The sequence below is a fragment of the Phoxinus phoxinus genome, assembly GCF_949152265.1.
Source record: "Phoxinus phoxinus genome assembly, chromosome: 11".
In the NCBI taxonomy this organism is placed as follows: Eukaryota; Metazoa; Chordata; class Actinopteri; order Cypriniformes; family Leuciscidae; genus Phoxinus; species Phoxinus phoxinus.
The window spans coordinates 20,708,742-20,726,756 of record NC_136886.1 but is presented as its reverse complement, the minus strand read 5'-3'; the positions used below and the strand labels follow the sequence as shown (position 1 = coordinate 20,726,756).

The 18,015-nt window shown below is 38.0% G+C and overlaps 1 protein-coding gene across 2 annotated transcripts in view; it reads right to left on the bottom strand.

Moving 5' to 3' along the window:
• tnrc6c2 (trinucleotide repeat containing adaptor 6C2) overlaps positions 1-17,666 on the bottom strand; it is a 58,438-nt gene extending 40,772 nt beyond the window's left edge. For both annotated transcript variants that reach the window (XM_079627598.1, XM_079627599.1), the window contains exon 1: positions 16,961-17,666. The gene's annotated coding sequence lies outside the window, so the exon portion shown is untranslated. The remainder of the gene's footprint in view (positions 1-16,960) is intronic.
• Positions 17,667-18,015: the final 349 nt, after the last annotated feature.

Below are 18,015 nucleotides of genomic sequence, written 5' to 3'. Positions count from 1 at the left end.
TGGCAGCCCCAAAGAGAAGATGCGATCATCTGCCCGTTCCTGTATCGCAGACGGCAAGTATGGGTCTGCGTTTTGTAGGCCTATATGGTGGAAAATAAGCACCCCATGGAAGTGGCAGGAGTGTGATGTGAGCCTCAGCCTATGCTTCCAATTAGATAGGAACTGCTTCAGAGAGCACAACATTTGAATGGCTGGATTCTAAAAACGCATGGAAAACGTGGGTAAGAAAAAGGCTCAAGTGTCACAAAAAAAAAAGACTTGTATAGGCCTAAATGTATTAAAGTTAATTTTTCAAGTTTGAAGTGCAAGATAATTTCATTCATGAGTTTTCTTTCTTTTTTTTCTAAACAATATCAAGTAGAATTTATTCCCACTTATTCCTGTCTGTTTAGAACTTCAATTTACAAACTCACTACTCAAAAAAATGACACCTTGTACTTCAAATAGGCACACTGGGTTATAATATTACAGCAAATAAATTTTTTGGTGAAAACTACTTAAATACAGGTTCTAAAGGTCTAAAGTTGGCCAACGTCGGACCATTTTTGAGCGTCGGCCAACATAGTTTTCCCGGTGTGTTCCGCATTATTGGCTCTAGTCTGACGCCGTCGGGTTTTTTGGGCCGATTCAGCGTCGGGCCGTCGGTGAAAGAGGGAATTCTGATTGGCTGTTCAGCTTAGTGAACGAAACAGTGCACGAGAATAATAGCAAAACAGCGAGCAAAGTCAAAACGGTACAGATAGAAGGCTGTTCTAATGTTACATCATCTTACCGGAGTGTTCCTTGGCGAATATTTCAATATATTAACATAAGCGGAGTGGAATAAAGAAAGTGTTTAGCAGGATTGATATTCAAAACAGTAAGCACGCACTGCTTTGTATCTGCAGCGTCGGTTTCCCTTTTTGAATGACGAATATAAATGAATATATCTGCAGAAATAGACAGTTGTCTCATTTACACGCAGGTGCAGAACCTGCATTCTAGCTGACAGTCGCCTGTAGTTCTCTCGGTGTGTTCAAGTGCAGCTTTTTCCCCCGACGCAGGCGACAACACAGTCAGCTTTCATCAGCGCTAGTTCTTTTGGCGTCAGTTTCGTGTGTCACAGGATTTAGACTTTTGCGAATTTTGACCATCCTTCCCCACAAATCTGTTGCAGTTTATCACTATTTTGGGGCTCTCATGATAGCATAGGCTTCTCTAGGTTATCCAACAGCATCTGACCTGGCTTAAGGTCAGGACTTTTTTAACCACTCTTTACTTGTGCTTTGGCTCATTAGCCACACCCAACCTCTCTAAAGCTTGAAATCATGAACTGCTGTCCTGATTTGTCTTGATACACATTTTAATTCATTTTTCCTTCAATGATTATAAAGTGTCCAAGCCCTGATGCAGCAAAGAAGCAAAACAAAATATGATGCTGTTGATGTTAATGCACAGTGGCCTTTTTTCATTGTGGCATTTTTGCCAAAAAGTTCAGCTTTTACCTTGTGTTGTCAAAAATATATATTTTTCGACAAGTATTGATATAATTAAATATCTTAAAGGGGTGGTAAAATGCCCTTTTCACAAGATGTAAAATACATCTCTGATGTTCAAAATACCTCCAAATACCAAATTATATTTGTATATAGCATGTTAAAGTTGTCACTTTTTGAGGGTTAGCAAAAACGCACCGTTTTGTGTCTGGCCCTTTAAATGCAAATTAGGTGCTGCTTTCTGCCCAGGGGGCGGGGTTTCAAGAGCTTGTGTGTGTGTGTTAGCAGCTCCGATTACCTCACGCAGACACACACTAAAATGACAGAAACTGTTCTGCCTTTTATGTTTAAACGGAGTCAGACAATGATGGAGAGACTCAAGAAGAAGTGACAACAAGTAGAATGCAACAGGACGTCTCTGAATGGTTAGTTGATAAATTTATGTAGCTGATGTGGCGTTAACTATCTTCAATTAGCATATTATGTCATGATAATCTATAAATCGCTCGTATAGGAACTGTTGTGAGATGCACAGTGACTTTCTATTGCATGTGAAAAGACGGATTTGACAGCTTGAGCAGACTCACAAATGTGCTCGACTACAACAACTCTCCCTCTTCTCAACATGGACTGCGTGTTCCCGGGGGCGAGGTTTATGTAAATTTTAGGGTTGGTGATGTCACTAACCCGTGAGGAATGTCGTGTAGTCCCTGCCAGCCGTTTGTTGTAGTCCTTAAAAAACGATTTCTTTAAAAGCAAATATCTCCCTTTGCTTTGTTTGAACTTTGAACATTGTAACTTTGCAGATGTTGTTTATGCTCAAACAGCAACATTACACACTAACTAAAGTTAGAAAAATGAAATCATACTCAACCACCCCTTTAAACAGTTCCGATTCTCAATACACCAATACAAGCTACACTTTCTCGCTCGTTCTCCTCTCCGACAGTGAGTTTACATACCCACCTCCTGTCACTCACTTGTTTTCACTCAGGTTGAATTGTGTTGGTGTTACAGGGCAAGAATTGCAGCACGGGATTGTGGGCATTGCACATTATTTTACTCATTCTTGTAAGTGTGCATACATAAAGCTGCCTGAAAAGTCCCAAGTTGCATGACCAAGCTTAGGTGAAGCAACACTTAAGATGAAGAGTTGTGAGGGATGTGGTTACTGCATAACCTGCCAGGCAGAACAGGGGAGGTATACAGAAAAACACACTGAAAGGTGGTGTTTCGGAGTGTGCTGTCCTGGCTCATATCCAGACCCATGGAGGCTGTGAGCATTACACTTGTGCTTACAAGTGCTTCTGGCAGGCCACAGAGGAGGGGAGGGGGAAAACTTAACCTTTGACCTTCCTGCAACCTGCAGCTCCCCTTGCTAGTGCACTGCACTGACCAGACCAGGTCATCAAGAGGCCTTCTCAAACTACAACTATAGAGCAGCTTAGCACTGCTAAGGATATGCACGACAGGGGGGAGTGCACGATCTGCTAAATTTAGAAAGCTGGGCTGTCACGTACAACATGACTCTCTGAGTAGCCGATCTATAGGCTATAAAAAGGAATATTTCTCAAAAACATTCATTGAGTATTGCACCCTTATGTCATTCAAAACATGTACAAGTTTTTTCTTCATCTACAGAAAACATAAGATACATTTTTAAAGAATATTCCAAAATGTGCATAAATGACTAGATTGGTCAAGCTCCAAATAGAAAAAAAGCACAATTAAAGTGAGCTAAAAGTAGTCCATACAACTTTACAATATAAAGTTGTCTAAAGCCACACATTAGTTCTGCATAAGAAATCAGGGCTTGAAAATAAGGACGCTCTGGACAGTTGAAGGATATGTCGGGGGCCAGTGCTGCATCATTACGAAAGTTTATCATTTGCACGTATTTTTAAAACCTTGCCACTGTAAATATTCAAGTGCAAGAAGACGTAAAAGAGAACTAAATTTGGTACTTGCGCGCTGTGGAAAGTTTTGTGTGCGCACATCCAAAGCGCACGCCCAGATAGCTGCGCCTCAAGAAGCATGCAAATACTGAATTGAGTTCGCTTTCACGTCTTTACCGACCAAATTCACCCAAAACTGTCAAAATACCAGTCTTGAGAGAAATAAAATGCATTTGTAACAGTATACTGGATCCATGCATTTGGTTTTGTACAGTGGTGGGCCGTCAGGGCCAGCAAGGCCTTCTCTGCTGGCCTAAACACTATATGAGAATCACTGACTTGTACTTTAATATATATATTTTTATGAATGAGTATTAAATTATTCCCAATAGTCCGTTCTCATAATTTCATAGCTTTTCTCTTGGGTGCGCTGCTTCCAGTAGTGTATATTTATTTTAGTGCTTTTATCCAATCATATTTCAGTCATCATGTGTTGCCAGGGTCAAATATATCTGCTTTGAGGCCTTCAGAATCGATAGTGCGGGCGCCTGTAGCTTAAATGAATGGCAATGAAACTGTTGCTTTAACCAATCAGATAATCGGTCAGATTTAATCAGCCAATCAGATATCGAGTTGATTTCACCGGGGCCATCTAGCAGGCATACAATAATGTAAGCATTTTAACGCCATTTGATTGGATGGTCAGAGTGTGTACTATTATTACTGGTAGTCAGAGATACCTAACCGCATCTGTAGCGAACTGTGTAAACTAAAATATATACCTGTAGATTTTATAGTTTTTCAACCCACAAATTAATGTTTATTTCCTTCCTCGACCACCAGCAGGTTCAAACCTACCGGAAAAAATCCCTTATCCAGCTTACGCAGAGTCTCGGAACTCTATCGATCTGTCCGGGTAAAAACAGAACAGACTGCAATGTAAAGTTATGCCAGGACTGATTTTGAAGGCAAAAGTCCCGCTGATCTCAATTATATCGTTCAAAAATCTGTGTGAGAGCTTGTGTCGGCTGTAACGTTACACGTCGTCATGTTTTGCGGTGTTTTCCCTGTTTAACGTTACTGCTTCTATCGAGCAGACACTCTCAGCACTAAAGCGAATTAAAACTTATGACAGAAATAACACGGGACAGACTCGACTTTCAGCACATTAACCTCGATGGCGATAGAAAAAGGTTGCTGGGACTGAAAAGCACAGAGAACCTGTACAACCAAGTAATTCAAGACTTTTTGAGGAACGAAATTAGGATGGATTGTGTGTAAAAAAAAAAATCAGTTTTGGAGAGTATATGCATTTTTGCCCCCGTTTTTGTCCGTGCTGAATATGATTTTCTTCCTAATTTTCTTGTAAATTTATGATCGAAACAACTTCTTTTTTTCAAACATTAATACTATAGTCATTGAAGGATAAGACAGGGATGAGGATCCGTTTCTGAATTTATAATCGGAATGCAAGAACCACTGTACACAAAAGCCGAACTCACTCGCTCGTTTCTCTCTATCCGGCCTTTCCCGAACTCACCGCATTAACCCTATAACTGCCGGTGCAAAATAAAAACAGTAATTTCACAACAATTATAGAGAGTATGTGCATGCGCTGCTACACTATTAAAAGTTATTAATTCGGGTGGACATCACTGAAGGCCTAGGTGTGAAATGCACGGCCCGCCACTGGTTTTGTATATACAAATATACCTGCTGCTGTCTGTGTTTTTAATGTTAATCAAACAACAAATGACAAAGAAAAAAACTCACTCACTGCTCTTGACTAAAAAGCATTTGTAACTTTAATAAGGGTTAATCCATACATAATTTATACAGTTAAGAACAGGCCTATGCAGTGTTATTTTACATATAATTAGGCCTACTTCAAAGTGGTCATATGATGCTATTTTCAAAGATCATTGTTTTGTGTATCGGGTGTAATAGAATAGGTCAACATACTTTAATGTTAAAAAAATACATAATTGTTTTACATACTGTACATTATTGTAGCTCCTCTATGCCCAGTCTCTCTAAAACTCCTTAATTTCTACAAAGCCCCTCCTTCCGAAAAGCGTAGTGTGCTCTGATTGGCCAACTGACCCAGTTCAGTTGGCCGAACACCTCAAGCGTGTTTCCGAAATGTAATGCCCCTTACCATAAAAGCAAGCTTCAGCTTTCAAAGCAATTATAAAGACAGTTATAAAATGTTTGAAGTCACGCCTTCTTTCTTTACGAGTGGATTTGGGCGTCATTATGTAAATATTTCCACCTAGTGAAGTAGGTAGGAGACGGAGAAATCGTTCGAGGCATTTTAACAAGGCCTGGATCTACCTTCACTTTTAGATAGAATAGACCTTAGCATAAACCTTTTTGTGGGAGACTTTGAGCTTTGCAGATCTTATACATGCACAAAGAGCTACATAACACACTAAAAGAAAAAAGAAAACATCATATGACCCCTTTAATTTTTGTACCTGACAACTATTGCAACTTGAAAAAAATTTAAAACCACTATTTTTGACATAATTATGTTTCTACTATTTTTGTTAACATTTAAATTGTGGCTGTCATAAGATGGATTTATTTAAACATACATTCAATATTGAAGAGCAGGTTAAGTAAAATTACATTAAACATGCAATATAGTGCATATTTGGCTAAATTCTCCTCTCCAATTAATTTTTTACTAGCCGACTAATGAGTTTTTAGACATTGAATGGCTTTTCTGAAGTAAATGTGATAGTAAATGTGAGATTTTTTACAAGCAGTTTTATTGACACCTGTGTTTTGACACCAACCGGTTGACACCAAACACAATCTGTGTTTCTACAGTTGAAACACAGATTGAGCGATTACATGTGATACAGATTTCAGTAAGATGTACTGTCCCTTTTAACATACCTTCTCATGTTTATTCGTGTTAATTTTGTGTTGTAACTAGTAAAGCGAAAGAGATGATCAGTTCATGTGCACTCCACTTGATCTGAGCACCAAAATTGTGACAGTTCGAGAGACGTCTATGGTCTCCAGTCTGAGGGAAAGTAGCCTATTTTCCGATTCTAGTCAGGTTTATTGTGCTTGCAATTCACTTTAATTGTGGAAAAGGACAGCATCAACATTTTGCTAAACTTTTAGTGCTGTGTTTCATAAATTTAAAAAATTGTTTAGAATAACATGATGGTGAGTAAATTACAGAAGATATATAGGCTACTATTTTAAGTAAACAATTCTCTTACTGCAACCAAATGGAGACCAAACCCAAATCACTACTGCACCTGTAAAGTTGGTAAAGAGCCCTATGTTGTGTTCAGGCCTTACCATGTGATGTTTAAGAAGTTGGATAGATAGCAGAATTGAGGTTAAATAAGCCAGGATTGTCGTACAGAGGAACAAAAGCTCTGTCGTGCATCAATGCAAAAATCATCAATGTCAGCTCTTTTCTGATTAAATGTATCAAAGTGAAATCGGATATCACACAGCTCCAGGAGATGGAGTCAATATCATTCCCAAATGATTCTCCCTTTCATGCTGACGGTTAAACTGACAGCTAATGCAGAGGCCACACACAGAAGAACAGACAATTGCCTCTGACAGCCTGTCATGGGTACAAAGCACAATAAGGCAAACAAGTTTTTATAAACAGAGAAAGGAAAACCTAACGCTCATTTTTAATAGTATGTCTGAGGGCTTAAGCACTACTGAATCAATTCACAGGACAATACTAACGTATCCAGAAATCAGATTAAATTCTTGAAACCAAAATCTAGGAAAACAGAAAAGAACTGAATACAGACAGCATAGATTTCTGCTCCATCTTAAACTACAGATTTCTTGAAGTTTCTTTTCCTCTCAATTTCACATTTAGAGATGCACCAAACAGGGCTTGTCAATAAGGATTGCCCGATGGTCTGGGGCAAATGTGAAAGATGCTCAGGGCTGGCTTTCCTGAAACCTTCTTAAATTATACCTTAACGTTACGTGTTTTCTGAAACGTTCTTAGTAAAGTGTACCTTCTGTAAGTCCGTTTGTAAGGTTGGTCTGGACAATTCTTAGCTAGGCTATACCTTATCACTGTTGACAGTCTATAAGAATATAATTCTGAAGTTTTAATACACCCAGTGTTCAATTAAGCTAATTGAAGTGTTTTCATGCAAATAATAAAATTATTATTACACTAATGGTTTTTAGCTTTTTAATTATATTATCCAAATACCAGCAAACCAGGCAATTTAAAGGGAATGATTGTGGTGGGGAGTTTGATCAAACTATGGCAGCGATACAGCGAATAGTTAAAGGCTAAAAGACGGCGCCGTCCGCGGAGCCATTTAGTGTATGTGCATTATTAAATCCATGAAAACTTTAGTCCCCTGGCTACCATGTCAGAAGCTGCAATACAAAAAATATATATATTTGCCTGCCACGGCAGCAAATTCAGCAGACAAACTCGACAGAGCTCTCAGCCCTGAATTTCAGCTGCTGGCGGTTCTCAACTTTCTGTCTTTTTTCTCCGCCATAGTAGCTGTTGATTATATGTTTCGCGTGTTGAGCTTTTATTGAGTAGGTCATCCAATAACAGAAATTAGTGATTTACACCAATAATGTGATGCGGCTTCTGGGCAATCTGGTTGTGGAGTAAATGAAGACACTATGGCAAATATCATTTCTGATAATATAAATGACCCTTTCAAAGGCGAGTGAAGGCATACTGCCAGTTAGTGTAGCGGGTTGAGGCATGAAACGTTTGGGCATGAGGTTGCACGCGGGTTCGCGCACTCGTTTAGAAATTTTATAAAATATCCAGAGTTGGATTTAGTTTGCAATCTGGATTACTTTTATAAGATCCCATAAGTCATGATAAATGCAATTTCAAGTATTTCTGAAACGCTCCTTTTATAAAGAACACCGCTTTCTCACATAACGGAGTGAAGCAGCCTGCATACATAGAGTGAATTGTCGATTCTTGAGCCATCAATATCAAACAATCCAGCACCACCACCATGAATAGCACCTGGTAACGTCGCACGTAAGAAGGTAAGCAACCTCCTAAGGTATAGGCCTAGTTCGGGGAACACGCCTAGAAAAGGTATACCTTTAGAGTCTAAGAGACAACGTTATCGGGAAACACAGCCCTGGACAGTTGATGGAATTGTCACTTGCCAGATCTGCGTCATCACAAAAGTTGATAATTGCACATTTTTTTAAGTCTCGTCAATTTAAACATTCAAGTGTTTGTTTGTTTTTCCATTCAGGCTGCGTTTACACTGGCACAAAAAAAATCTGATTTTTTTAAACAGATCGGAAATTGTTGCACTTGTGTAAAAAAAAAAAAAAAAGTGCATCAGATCCATTTTTTTCACATCCGTTCTGAGCCACTTCCAAATGTGTTTTTTAATCAGATACATATCCAATATCTGGACGTCTGGCATACGTCTAAACATGTATATCCAATTCCCCTTGCAATTCCACCAACAAAGATAGCTTTTTAATGTTGTATTATAAAGCAAACATGCTTGTATGCGCTCGCACTATTGAGGTGGAAACATTAATATTGGTATATATATATATCAATATTGCGCACAGAGAAACATTCAGGAGCATATAAACTTATTTGCGACATCTGCCCCATGAATTGTAAAAATAAAACCGCTTCGCGCTACATAAAGCAACATTGTAAGTCTATTTGCAGCAATGAGGTGATGATTTGGTTGTTTTTGTAAATTAAACTCAGAGCTTCACTATTACATAGAGACGCTGAACAGACAGGTAATTCTCTCTTTCACACATTAAATTTATTTGAATTAATTTGAATAAAGTAATCTTACCGTGCTACTTTATTTCACTGTCCATCTGATTCTGCAAATCCATTAAAATCATTTACAACAACTGCAAACAACTAATGAACTGATTTTTTTTTTTTTTACAATAGGGCTGGGACGGTTACCGCATTACCGCAGTCACGTGACGCCTACCACGGGTCTGAGCTTGTCACCGTCATCACCGCAAAAAAAAACAACAACATTGGCCTGCACATGTGTGCACAACAAATTGTGTCTAATGACATGGATTAATTGATTCTAGTGACATGGATTCAAGGTTTTCTAAACAAAACGTATCAAGCAAATCCGACCTTTCGCGAGTTGGGGAGCGCAATGTTCCATGACACATAATAACATTCCATTATAGAGCTGCGCGGATGGGCTATTATTTCATCCGCATCACAAAACTCATCCGCCCACACCAACGTTTTTTTTAACCAATTTTCAAAACCGCACCCGCCCGCCATCCGCTGATTGTTTTAAGGTCTATGGTCCTTGGCTGTTCTAGAAAGCTCTTGGCTGTTCTAGAAAGGAGACTGATCCAATGCAGCAAAGATAACGGTCCCTAGTATAGCCTATTGGCTATGTTGTATCCCCAGAATAACGATCGGCGCACAGGGACAAAAATAAATAAATATTTTCACAGAGTAGGCCTCAGTCTTCTTTACGAAATGCACATTTCATACGGATTACATAAGCAGAGAGTAGTCCGTTTCTTTTCGTTTAAAAGTGAACATTTCAAGCTTTCTAATTATTTATCATGTCTGTGAGGCAAGTAGGCCTAGCCTATGCCGAGTTTCGGTTCATTTATAAGACGAGCTCCAGTTCACGTGCAATGCAAGAGGACGTGCCTGCGCCTCCACCTCCTGATTATATGTCTGCTATATTTGCTTCTTATTTATCAATTCCAGGCAATTGGTTGATGAAACAGTGATTAAAATTAAGATACAATTTATACAAAAACGAAATTCAATTTAAAGAAAGGCTTTCTACAAAACAAAACTTAATAAAGTGGTCAAAATCATATCTTATGATCCTATCTTACTCATGCTGTTCACTTTTCATATAATCAACATAGATTAAATTAAAAAATAAATATGGAATATAATTTTTTGTAAATAAGACATGTTGGAAAAATGCGAATATATCTGGGAATATTCTTAAATAAGGAAATCTATTCAGTGATTGGTCCATGCCAAATGACTGCCTGATGAAAATTTGACTATTTCAAAGTGTGCTCTTTTTTTTGGAGGTAGCAACATTTAACAAAGTCTGTCTAGCAAAAAATATGATGGCTGGGGTGTAAACCATAGCCTAGCCTATATTTTGTTTTGCCAGCACTTTTTTTGTCTATAGACATCATTCCATTTCTGTTCTAAATGTGAAATAATAAATGTAATAAATGTGTTTCTTATTATGTTTAATTGCCTTAGACCCTGGTGTGTGCGCTGGTCCCAGCCCTAACATTGCAACATGTTGTTTATTCTGATGCAATAAACCTTCTTAACAATGAAAAGTAATACACAGACAGTGATGCATTTGCAACAACAATAATGTGCATAGTCCTGATCTACTGTCTTATAATACAAGTTATTCTTAATTATAATAGTTAGTGTCTAATAATACTGAAGGCTATATGCTTAATATGTGCTCTGTTTGATGTCTCTATCACCTAGTCCCCTGATATATTGCATTGGGTCTTAAAGTGACAGCAGCCTAGCCTTCTGCCATCTGTGTCATTGTGTTAAACAAATAACATAAGACAAAGAAAAAAATCATTCACTGCTCATAACAAGGATTAATCTATATTTAATTTATACAGTCAATATGATGCAGACTCTGTCATTTTATCAGTGAAGATTCACTTGTTTTCAATGTTTGATCTTTATATTAGTGAGGCTAGTATTGCTTGCTGTGATATTGAAATTGGAATCTAGAAAGAATTGTGAAATTTCACTCGTATCTAAAAATGTGGTGGCTTATTTATTAGAATACAATGTTACATGGGTCAAAACAACAACAATTAATTTTATTATATTTATATTTTTTGGGTGGGGCAGTGAAAGTTTTGGCAGGACAAGTAAAAATGTTAACCACTGTATAAAAATATCCTCCTTAGTGTTAGGCACTGACCAAAATTTCAGCTACCGAAAATGGTTTTGGATGGCCGAAATCAGTGACCGAAACAGACGTTAAATTAGCTCTTCTTCGATGGAACGCTTTAACTGTGTTCAGCGTCTATTTTGTGCACACAACGTGGATTAGCTACAACAGTAATGTCGTTTCTGTGCCATTTAATGCAGCATGACAGATCACTATAGCCGCCTCAGTTCTAGCGGCAGCACAGATCAAACGCGTGTGAACCGATCATCTCATCTCCTCTTTACTACTAGTTGCAGCAAAAAATACACATGGGTGAACAGTGAACACGAGAAGGTATTTTGAAAGATGCATTACAACTTACCAAAATAAATCCCATCTCATGTAATTGCTCAATTAGTGTTTCAACCAGAGAAAGACGTAAATAAACCAGCTTGTAGTGTTGTCAAAAATATCGATATTTCGATAAATATCGATACTGAAATATCTGAACGGTACCAATACTAATTTCCCGAAGTATCGATACTAGCCGAGCTTTCACTTTCACTTCTCCCCAAAGGCGCGTTGACAAACACCACACGTGACGCACTCGTCTCATTCGCTCTGGTTAAATAGCAAAAGTGAAGTGAATGGAAAGATGGCGAGGGCGGCGCCCCCGCGACCGGCTTTGGTTGATTAATAAAGAACACCGCGAGCGGGCATGTCGGAGAAAAGCGCGGACACGCGTAAAAACACACCGCGAGCGGGCATGTCAGAGTCGGAGAATAGCGTGGACACGCGCTACACACCGCGAGCGGGCATGTCGGAGAAAAGCGCGGACACGCGTAAAAACACACCGCGAGCGGGCATGTCGGAGTCGGAGAATAGCGTGGACACGCGCTACACACCGCGAGCGGGCATGTCGGAGTCGGAGAATAGCGTGGACACGCGCTACACACCGCGAGCGGGCATGTCGGAGAATAGCGCGGACACGCGCTTCACACTGCGAGCGGGCTGCGGGCACCCAAAAGATTGTTTGACAATCAATAATCCCTCACATCACTCATTTTTTTTTATTATTTTATAGGTGAAAACAGACTTAAGGAGCAGGCTCTAGGGGTACCATTTAGCAAGCATAGGCTACGCTCAGCATCAGGGGTGTTTGTTGTTTGGACAGACCTTTCCCCACTGCTAAAAACAATCCTAAACGAAACACTTTAATTCTTCTCATTTTAACTTTTCTGAAACATTAACCAAGATGGCCTAGTATTGTTGTTGATATGAGTCTGTGTTGTCGTTTTTTTCACCGTAATTCTTAAAGTTAACATAATCTGACTGAGGAATCCGACAAGTAGACTAAATATTTTAACTGTGGTCAAATGTAAATTAACTTGTGCCTATTTAACTTTATTCAGAAAATTATTATTTAATTCTGCAATTTGCCTTCATTAGCGATTATCATCAATTTGATTACACAGATATGAATTAAACTAGACAGCTAGACAATGGCATCTCTGAATTCAATAATGAAATGCCTTTAACTGAAAATTGAATGTTTAATCTTATTATTATACATTACTGACACTCTATCCTCCAATTTGATACTGTTGAGTGCTTTTTTACAGTAAAAAGCAAAAAAAACAGTTTTGGCCTACTACAGTAGGCTATATTTTAATCTTTGATTACAGTAGGTTATACAAATACAACTGGTCATGTTAGCCCTGGTCAAATAAAAAAATATTAACAGATAGAACTCAGGACATTTTTGTTCATGTAAAATATATCTCATTGTCATGTTCTAGACTTGTTATATTTAGCTTTAAATAAAAAAAAATACCCCCTTAATATTGTGGCAGTTTTTTTCTCTGTGGTATCGAAAATGGTATCGAATATCGATATTTTTCAAGGTATCGTATCGAAGTTAGAAATTCTAGTATCGTGACAACACTACCAGCTTGTAGGCTATACGTCACTTAACATTACATTTACCTCAATAAAGCTATTCAATGTCCATAAACTCATTAGATAGCTGGAAAAAAAAGAGATGAGCATTTTGTTAAATATAGGCTGTACTACATAGGCCTATTCATTATATTTTTACTTAACCTGCTAGAGATGTCTTAATTATTTAGCATATATGTTTGAATAAATCTGTCATGGAAACAAGCTATTACAGCTTATTGTCATTTAGCCTAAATTTAAACTGGAGGAGAAACAATTCTGTTATTAAAAAGTTTATATAAAAACTTTGCTTTAATTGCAATTTAAAATGTTAAGTGTTTAAATGTGCAATCAGTTTTTGCTATTTGACCGGTGATTATTAACTAAGTTTGAATAATTAATTGATTAGGCTATTAATTTATTATGTATTTTGGCATTTTTGGGGAATTTTCATCCTGAATTTTCGTTTTCGGCCCAGAATTTTAACATTTATGATGGTGCTTTCAGAGGAATACTCTCATTGCCGTTCCTCACGACAGCACATTTCCATTATTTACAACACATTAGGGCTCAATGATAGGGATGGCTTGATGGCAGTTGACAAAACTGTCACATGCCCTGATGGGCCAATGCTGTGTTACCGCTGACATTCGTTAATCAAATACATGTCTTTTAACCCTTGCAAACTTATTTATAGTATTTGGCTGCATGGTGAAGTTACAGCCGGCTAACACATTCTAAGAATTGTATTATTCTAAGAATAATTTGTGATAATGTTGGAAACATCAGTTAGAATAGGTTGAAAACAAACCACTCATGTCTTGCATCGTATACCATTATTCTACAACAACAGTTTTTTTTTTGTATTAACACAATATCAGGGGTTACATTATCATTGTGAAAAATATATAATATTATAAATAAGCTTATTGTAATTAAAACTATATTTCAATAAAAAAAAAAACTGTACCAAACTGAATAGAAAAAACTAATTATTATAGGTTGAGCCATGTATAAAAACTATCCCTCCACTATACTTACAAACCACAAAAAAAAAAACTAAAACAATCTTTGTGTTCCTCTGACATTGACCAATTTGACAAATTGTACATTTATTCATGTTATACACATACAAATATTTTTCTAAATGGTAATTTAAAGAATGTTGTGAAACTGACATTTTCTTAATAATCATTTCTCAAAACATAAGTCATTAAACCTCAACCTGATCATTTAAAATCATGTATGTTTTCTGACCTATTAACAGGGCCCTGGGGTCTCAGACTCCAAACAGAAGACAAGGATTAAAACAAAATTAGTTAGGAATCTGAAATGCAATCATCCACAAACAAGCACCATACACAAAACCAAAATATCAGAGACATTAAGCTTTATAGCAAAATGCCCTGGAACCTCATCACAGAAGGGACATTTTCTGGGACACTAGCCAACACTCACAAATCCTTTCTTCTCCAACTCTTTCCCTTAACCGTACCCCATCCTGTCATGCTGCATGGCACACCATTCTCACACGGACAAGAGGATTTCAGCCTCTTACATCAGAGGGTTCAATGTTCAACTGAATTGTACTGTGTGATGAGGTAATGAAAGAAATATGGGTGGAAAGACCTTGTAATGATCACCTTTAAATTTGACATCAGGGAGGAATTTCCTACTAACTATCTACTTAAAGAATTCGGTTAAAAAAAAAAAGAATTCCGTTAAATGCTAACTATTAACCCGGGTTTTGATGCCAGAGCAGCTCTATTTTACCTCTTGAGATATTTCATTTTAATTTAATTTAATATGTGGTTTGTAGTACACAACTGGATGAGGAAAAATAACTTGAAAATAAATTTGAAAATCAAGCAATGATGCTACTTTTACAGAAATGCAAACTGAACTCCAGCATAGAAGAGTTCACCACAGCCAGCCTTTGAAATCTGAGCAGACAAGAACAATGTGCTCTAATTTTATCAGAGCAAGACAGAGGCAGCGCTCAGCCACAGAGACCAAGATTAAATTATGTCCACCTATAAAGCAGGGCTAGACACCAAATAGAAAGCCACAATGTAAACAGAAAATCCCATGAAAGACAAGGAATTTCCTGCCTCCAAACATTAGCCACTAGTCTGCTTTTACAAGCTCTGCAGATCAGGGGGTTGTGTGTAACCTTGCAGTCCAGAGTGAGAACGTTCATCCATATGGCTTGCCCTTTTTGCCTTTCTAACACAAGCTGAACACTAGCGTCTCACGCCTCCAAGCTTTGACCCCAATCCTCTGCAGCAGCAGGAGGGGCAGTGGTTCCTTAGACCCAGGCGGTGGGGGGAGCTGAATCTCGGTGTATTGGAGCAAAGGAGCTCCCCGTTTCGGTGTGATTTATAATTAAGAGTGAGTAGCACACACTCAAAGGGTAGATGGGTTATGAATTACAAGTGAATTGCCCAATTCATTTTATCACTAGCATCAGCCAAGTGTGACATGATTTTCAAGAGAGAAAAATAGATCAAAGAATGAAAATATGGTTCTCAATTATGCACACAAGCTACAAAAGATTATGTAGACTATATGGACAAAAAAAAGTACTAGAATATCAGGAGAGTAAGATGATAAATCTAAATACCTATGAGCAAAGATTTCCAAAAAATATTGAAGTTTCATTTTTTGTTTTACATCTTAAAAAGCAAAAATATCACACTTCTCTGAACTAGGCTAATTAGCAAATAATAGAGACATTTATTTATTTTCACAAGGTGATCCAAATGACCCTGGGTATAAACAGCTGAACGTCAAAAAAGCCAAGACTTTACAGTCATATTGATTTATCTTCTCTTTACTGTAAAACATATGCCACTGAACTTAAGGGTTGTCCTCGTTGTGTCTTTCTGCTGGAAACCATATAATCAACAGAAATGTAACATCCTGGTGAATTCATACATCTCCTTAGTAGCTAAAGGAAGGAATGTGGCAGCAGTGATGAACCTGTTAATTGGAGGGTTATAACTGTAATGTGTAATAGGACCAGATGCACAATATTAGCTGTTCACAGATTCTATTATTTTAACAGGCGTCCATCAAGACCTTCATTTTGTAACACCTCAGCACAGGAAAACACACAATTGCTGTTGCATTTTACAGAATTTTTTCGATGACAGCTTTACTCCCCTTACAGAGTAATTATCATAATAAACTTTGCAACAGAATACCAGACTCAGTTTATTAGCCTACTATGCAACTGTGGTAGCTTGGTAGGCTAATTAACGTAACGTTATCTCAGCACCGTGTATCTAGATACATAAATAAATAAAAAAGCAAACAGACAGAACGATTAGCAAAAAGAATAGAAGGATACTTTCAGTCTAAATAAGGGATCTAATAGAAGATTAGCAGTAGAACTTTGGAAAAATCTAAACCAGCCATTTATCAGTAGCATTAACCCAAAGTAAATAACAGTAAACACATTACAGGCTCAGTCTGTCTGCTGCAGTAACTTGGTTAAGCTTCTTTATGGTCACTCTAGTCGCTGAGTTGGAACCTACAAGCTTTTAGGTAATTTACCAGTCGAGACATTTAACTGGTAAACGTTAACACACATCTAAAGGGTTAGACTCACAGTCCGTTTTAGATACAGTATGATCACATATTAAATCAAATATTAAATCTAGTGAGCTGCCTACCTAGATGTTTGTCGTCATAGATGTTAGGAGTCAACAGCCTAATAGGTTGAGACAGAGACAATATTTCAACTTACCTTTTTATTCACAAGTCGAGCTTTGGCAGCTTTCAGTAAAAAAGTGTTGCATGTCGTACAGCGGTACGAAAAGGCCTTTTTTCCGAAAAAGAAATACCCGTAAAAACAGACAGAACCAACTAATACTGTACGGAATGAGCAGCTGAACTTCCGAAAGTGTCCCAAAAAGGCAGCAGAATGAAAATAAACACAAGATTGAATATGCAAAGGAAAATCCCTATGCAGACTTAGAGCTTTGGGCTCTGCTGGAGATTATAGATGGATGCTGCATGCTGAAAAAACATCAGACGACATTTACCTGACGGTACTAAATCCCTTCGAAAAGAAAAAAAATACATTAAAACGGCGAGGCAGTTTAAGTACAGTGGCATAAATTGGTCATCAGTAATAGCATCTGATCTATGGTGCAAAATGAAAAAGAGGGCAGTTAGAAGCTGCTACTGTCTGGTAGACTGACAGATACGATGCGAGCTGCTTCAGTAAAGTGCAAAAATAAAGACAGCGAGCGATGTGGCAAGCAGTCTGACTGCAGTCGTGTGAAGAAATCCAGCGACGTTTTTAAAATGACAGCGGAAATATCCAGGTATAAGTGCGGAGTGTCCGGAGAAAGCGCTGAGAGTGTGTCGAGTTAGGATCAAGGCTCTGCAGCCATTTTGTTCGGTTCGGTATCAACACAGCAGACGTGCAACTCAACTACGGTGGGAGGGGGTTCGCCACTGAAGTCATTTCCATATGACGTTTAACCAACCAATAAGCAAGCGCATTGGTTTTAGAGCGGAGCACCGCCCATAAAAGGTTCCAAAGCGTCCAGTTGAATTCACAAGGGCTGGAATGGGCGTTCAGCTGAGAACACAGCACGGTCTGTACACAAACAAACATAGTCTGTCTGTCTGTCTATCTATCTATCTATCTATCTATCTATCTATCTATCTATCTATCTATCTATCTATCTATCTATCTATCTATCTATCTATCTATCTATCTATCTATCTAGCCTATCTATCTATCTATCTATCTATCTATCTATCTATCTAGCCTATCTATCTAGCCTATCT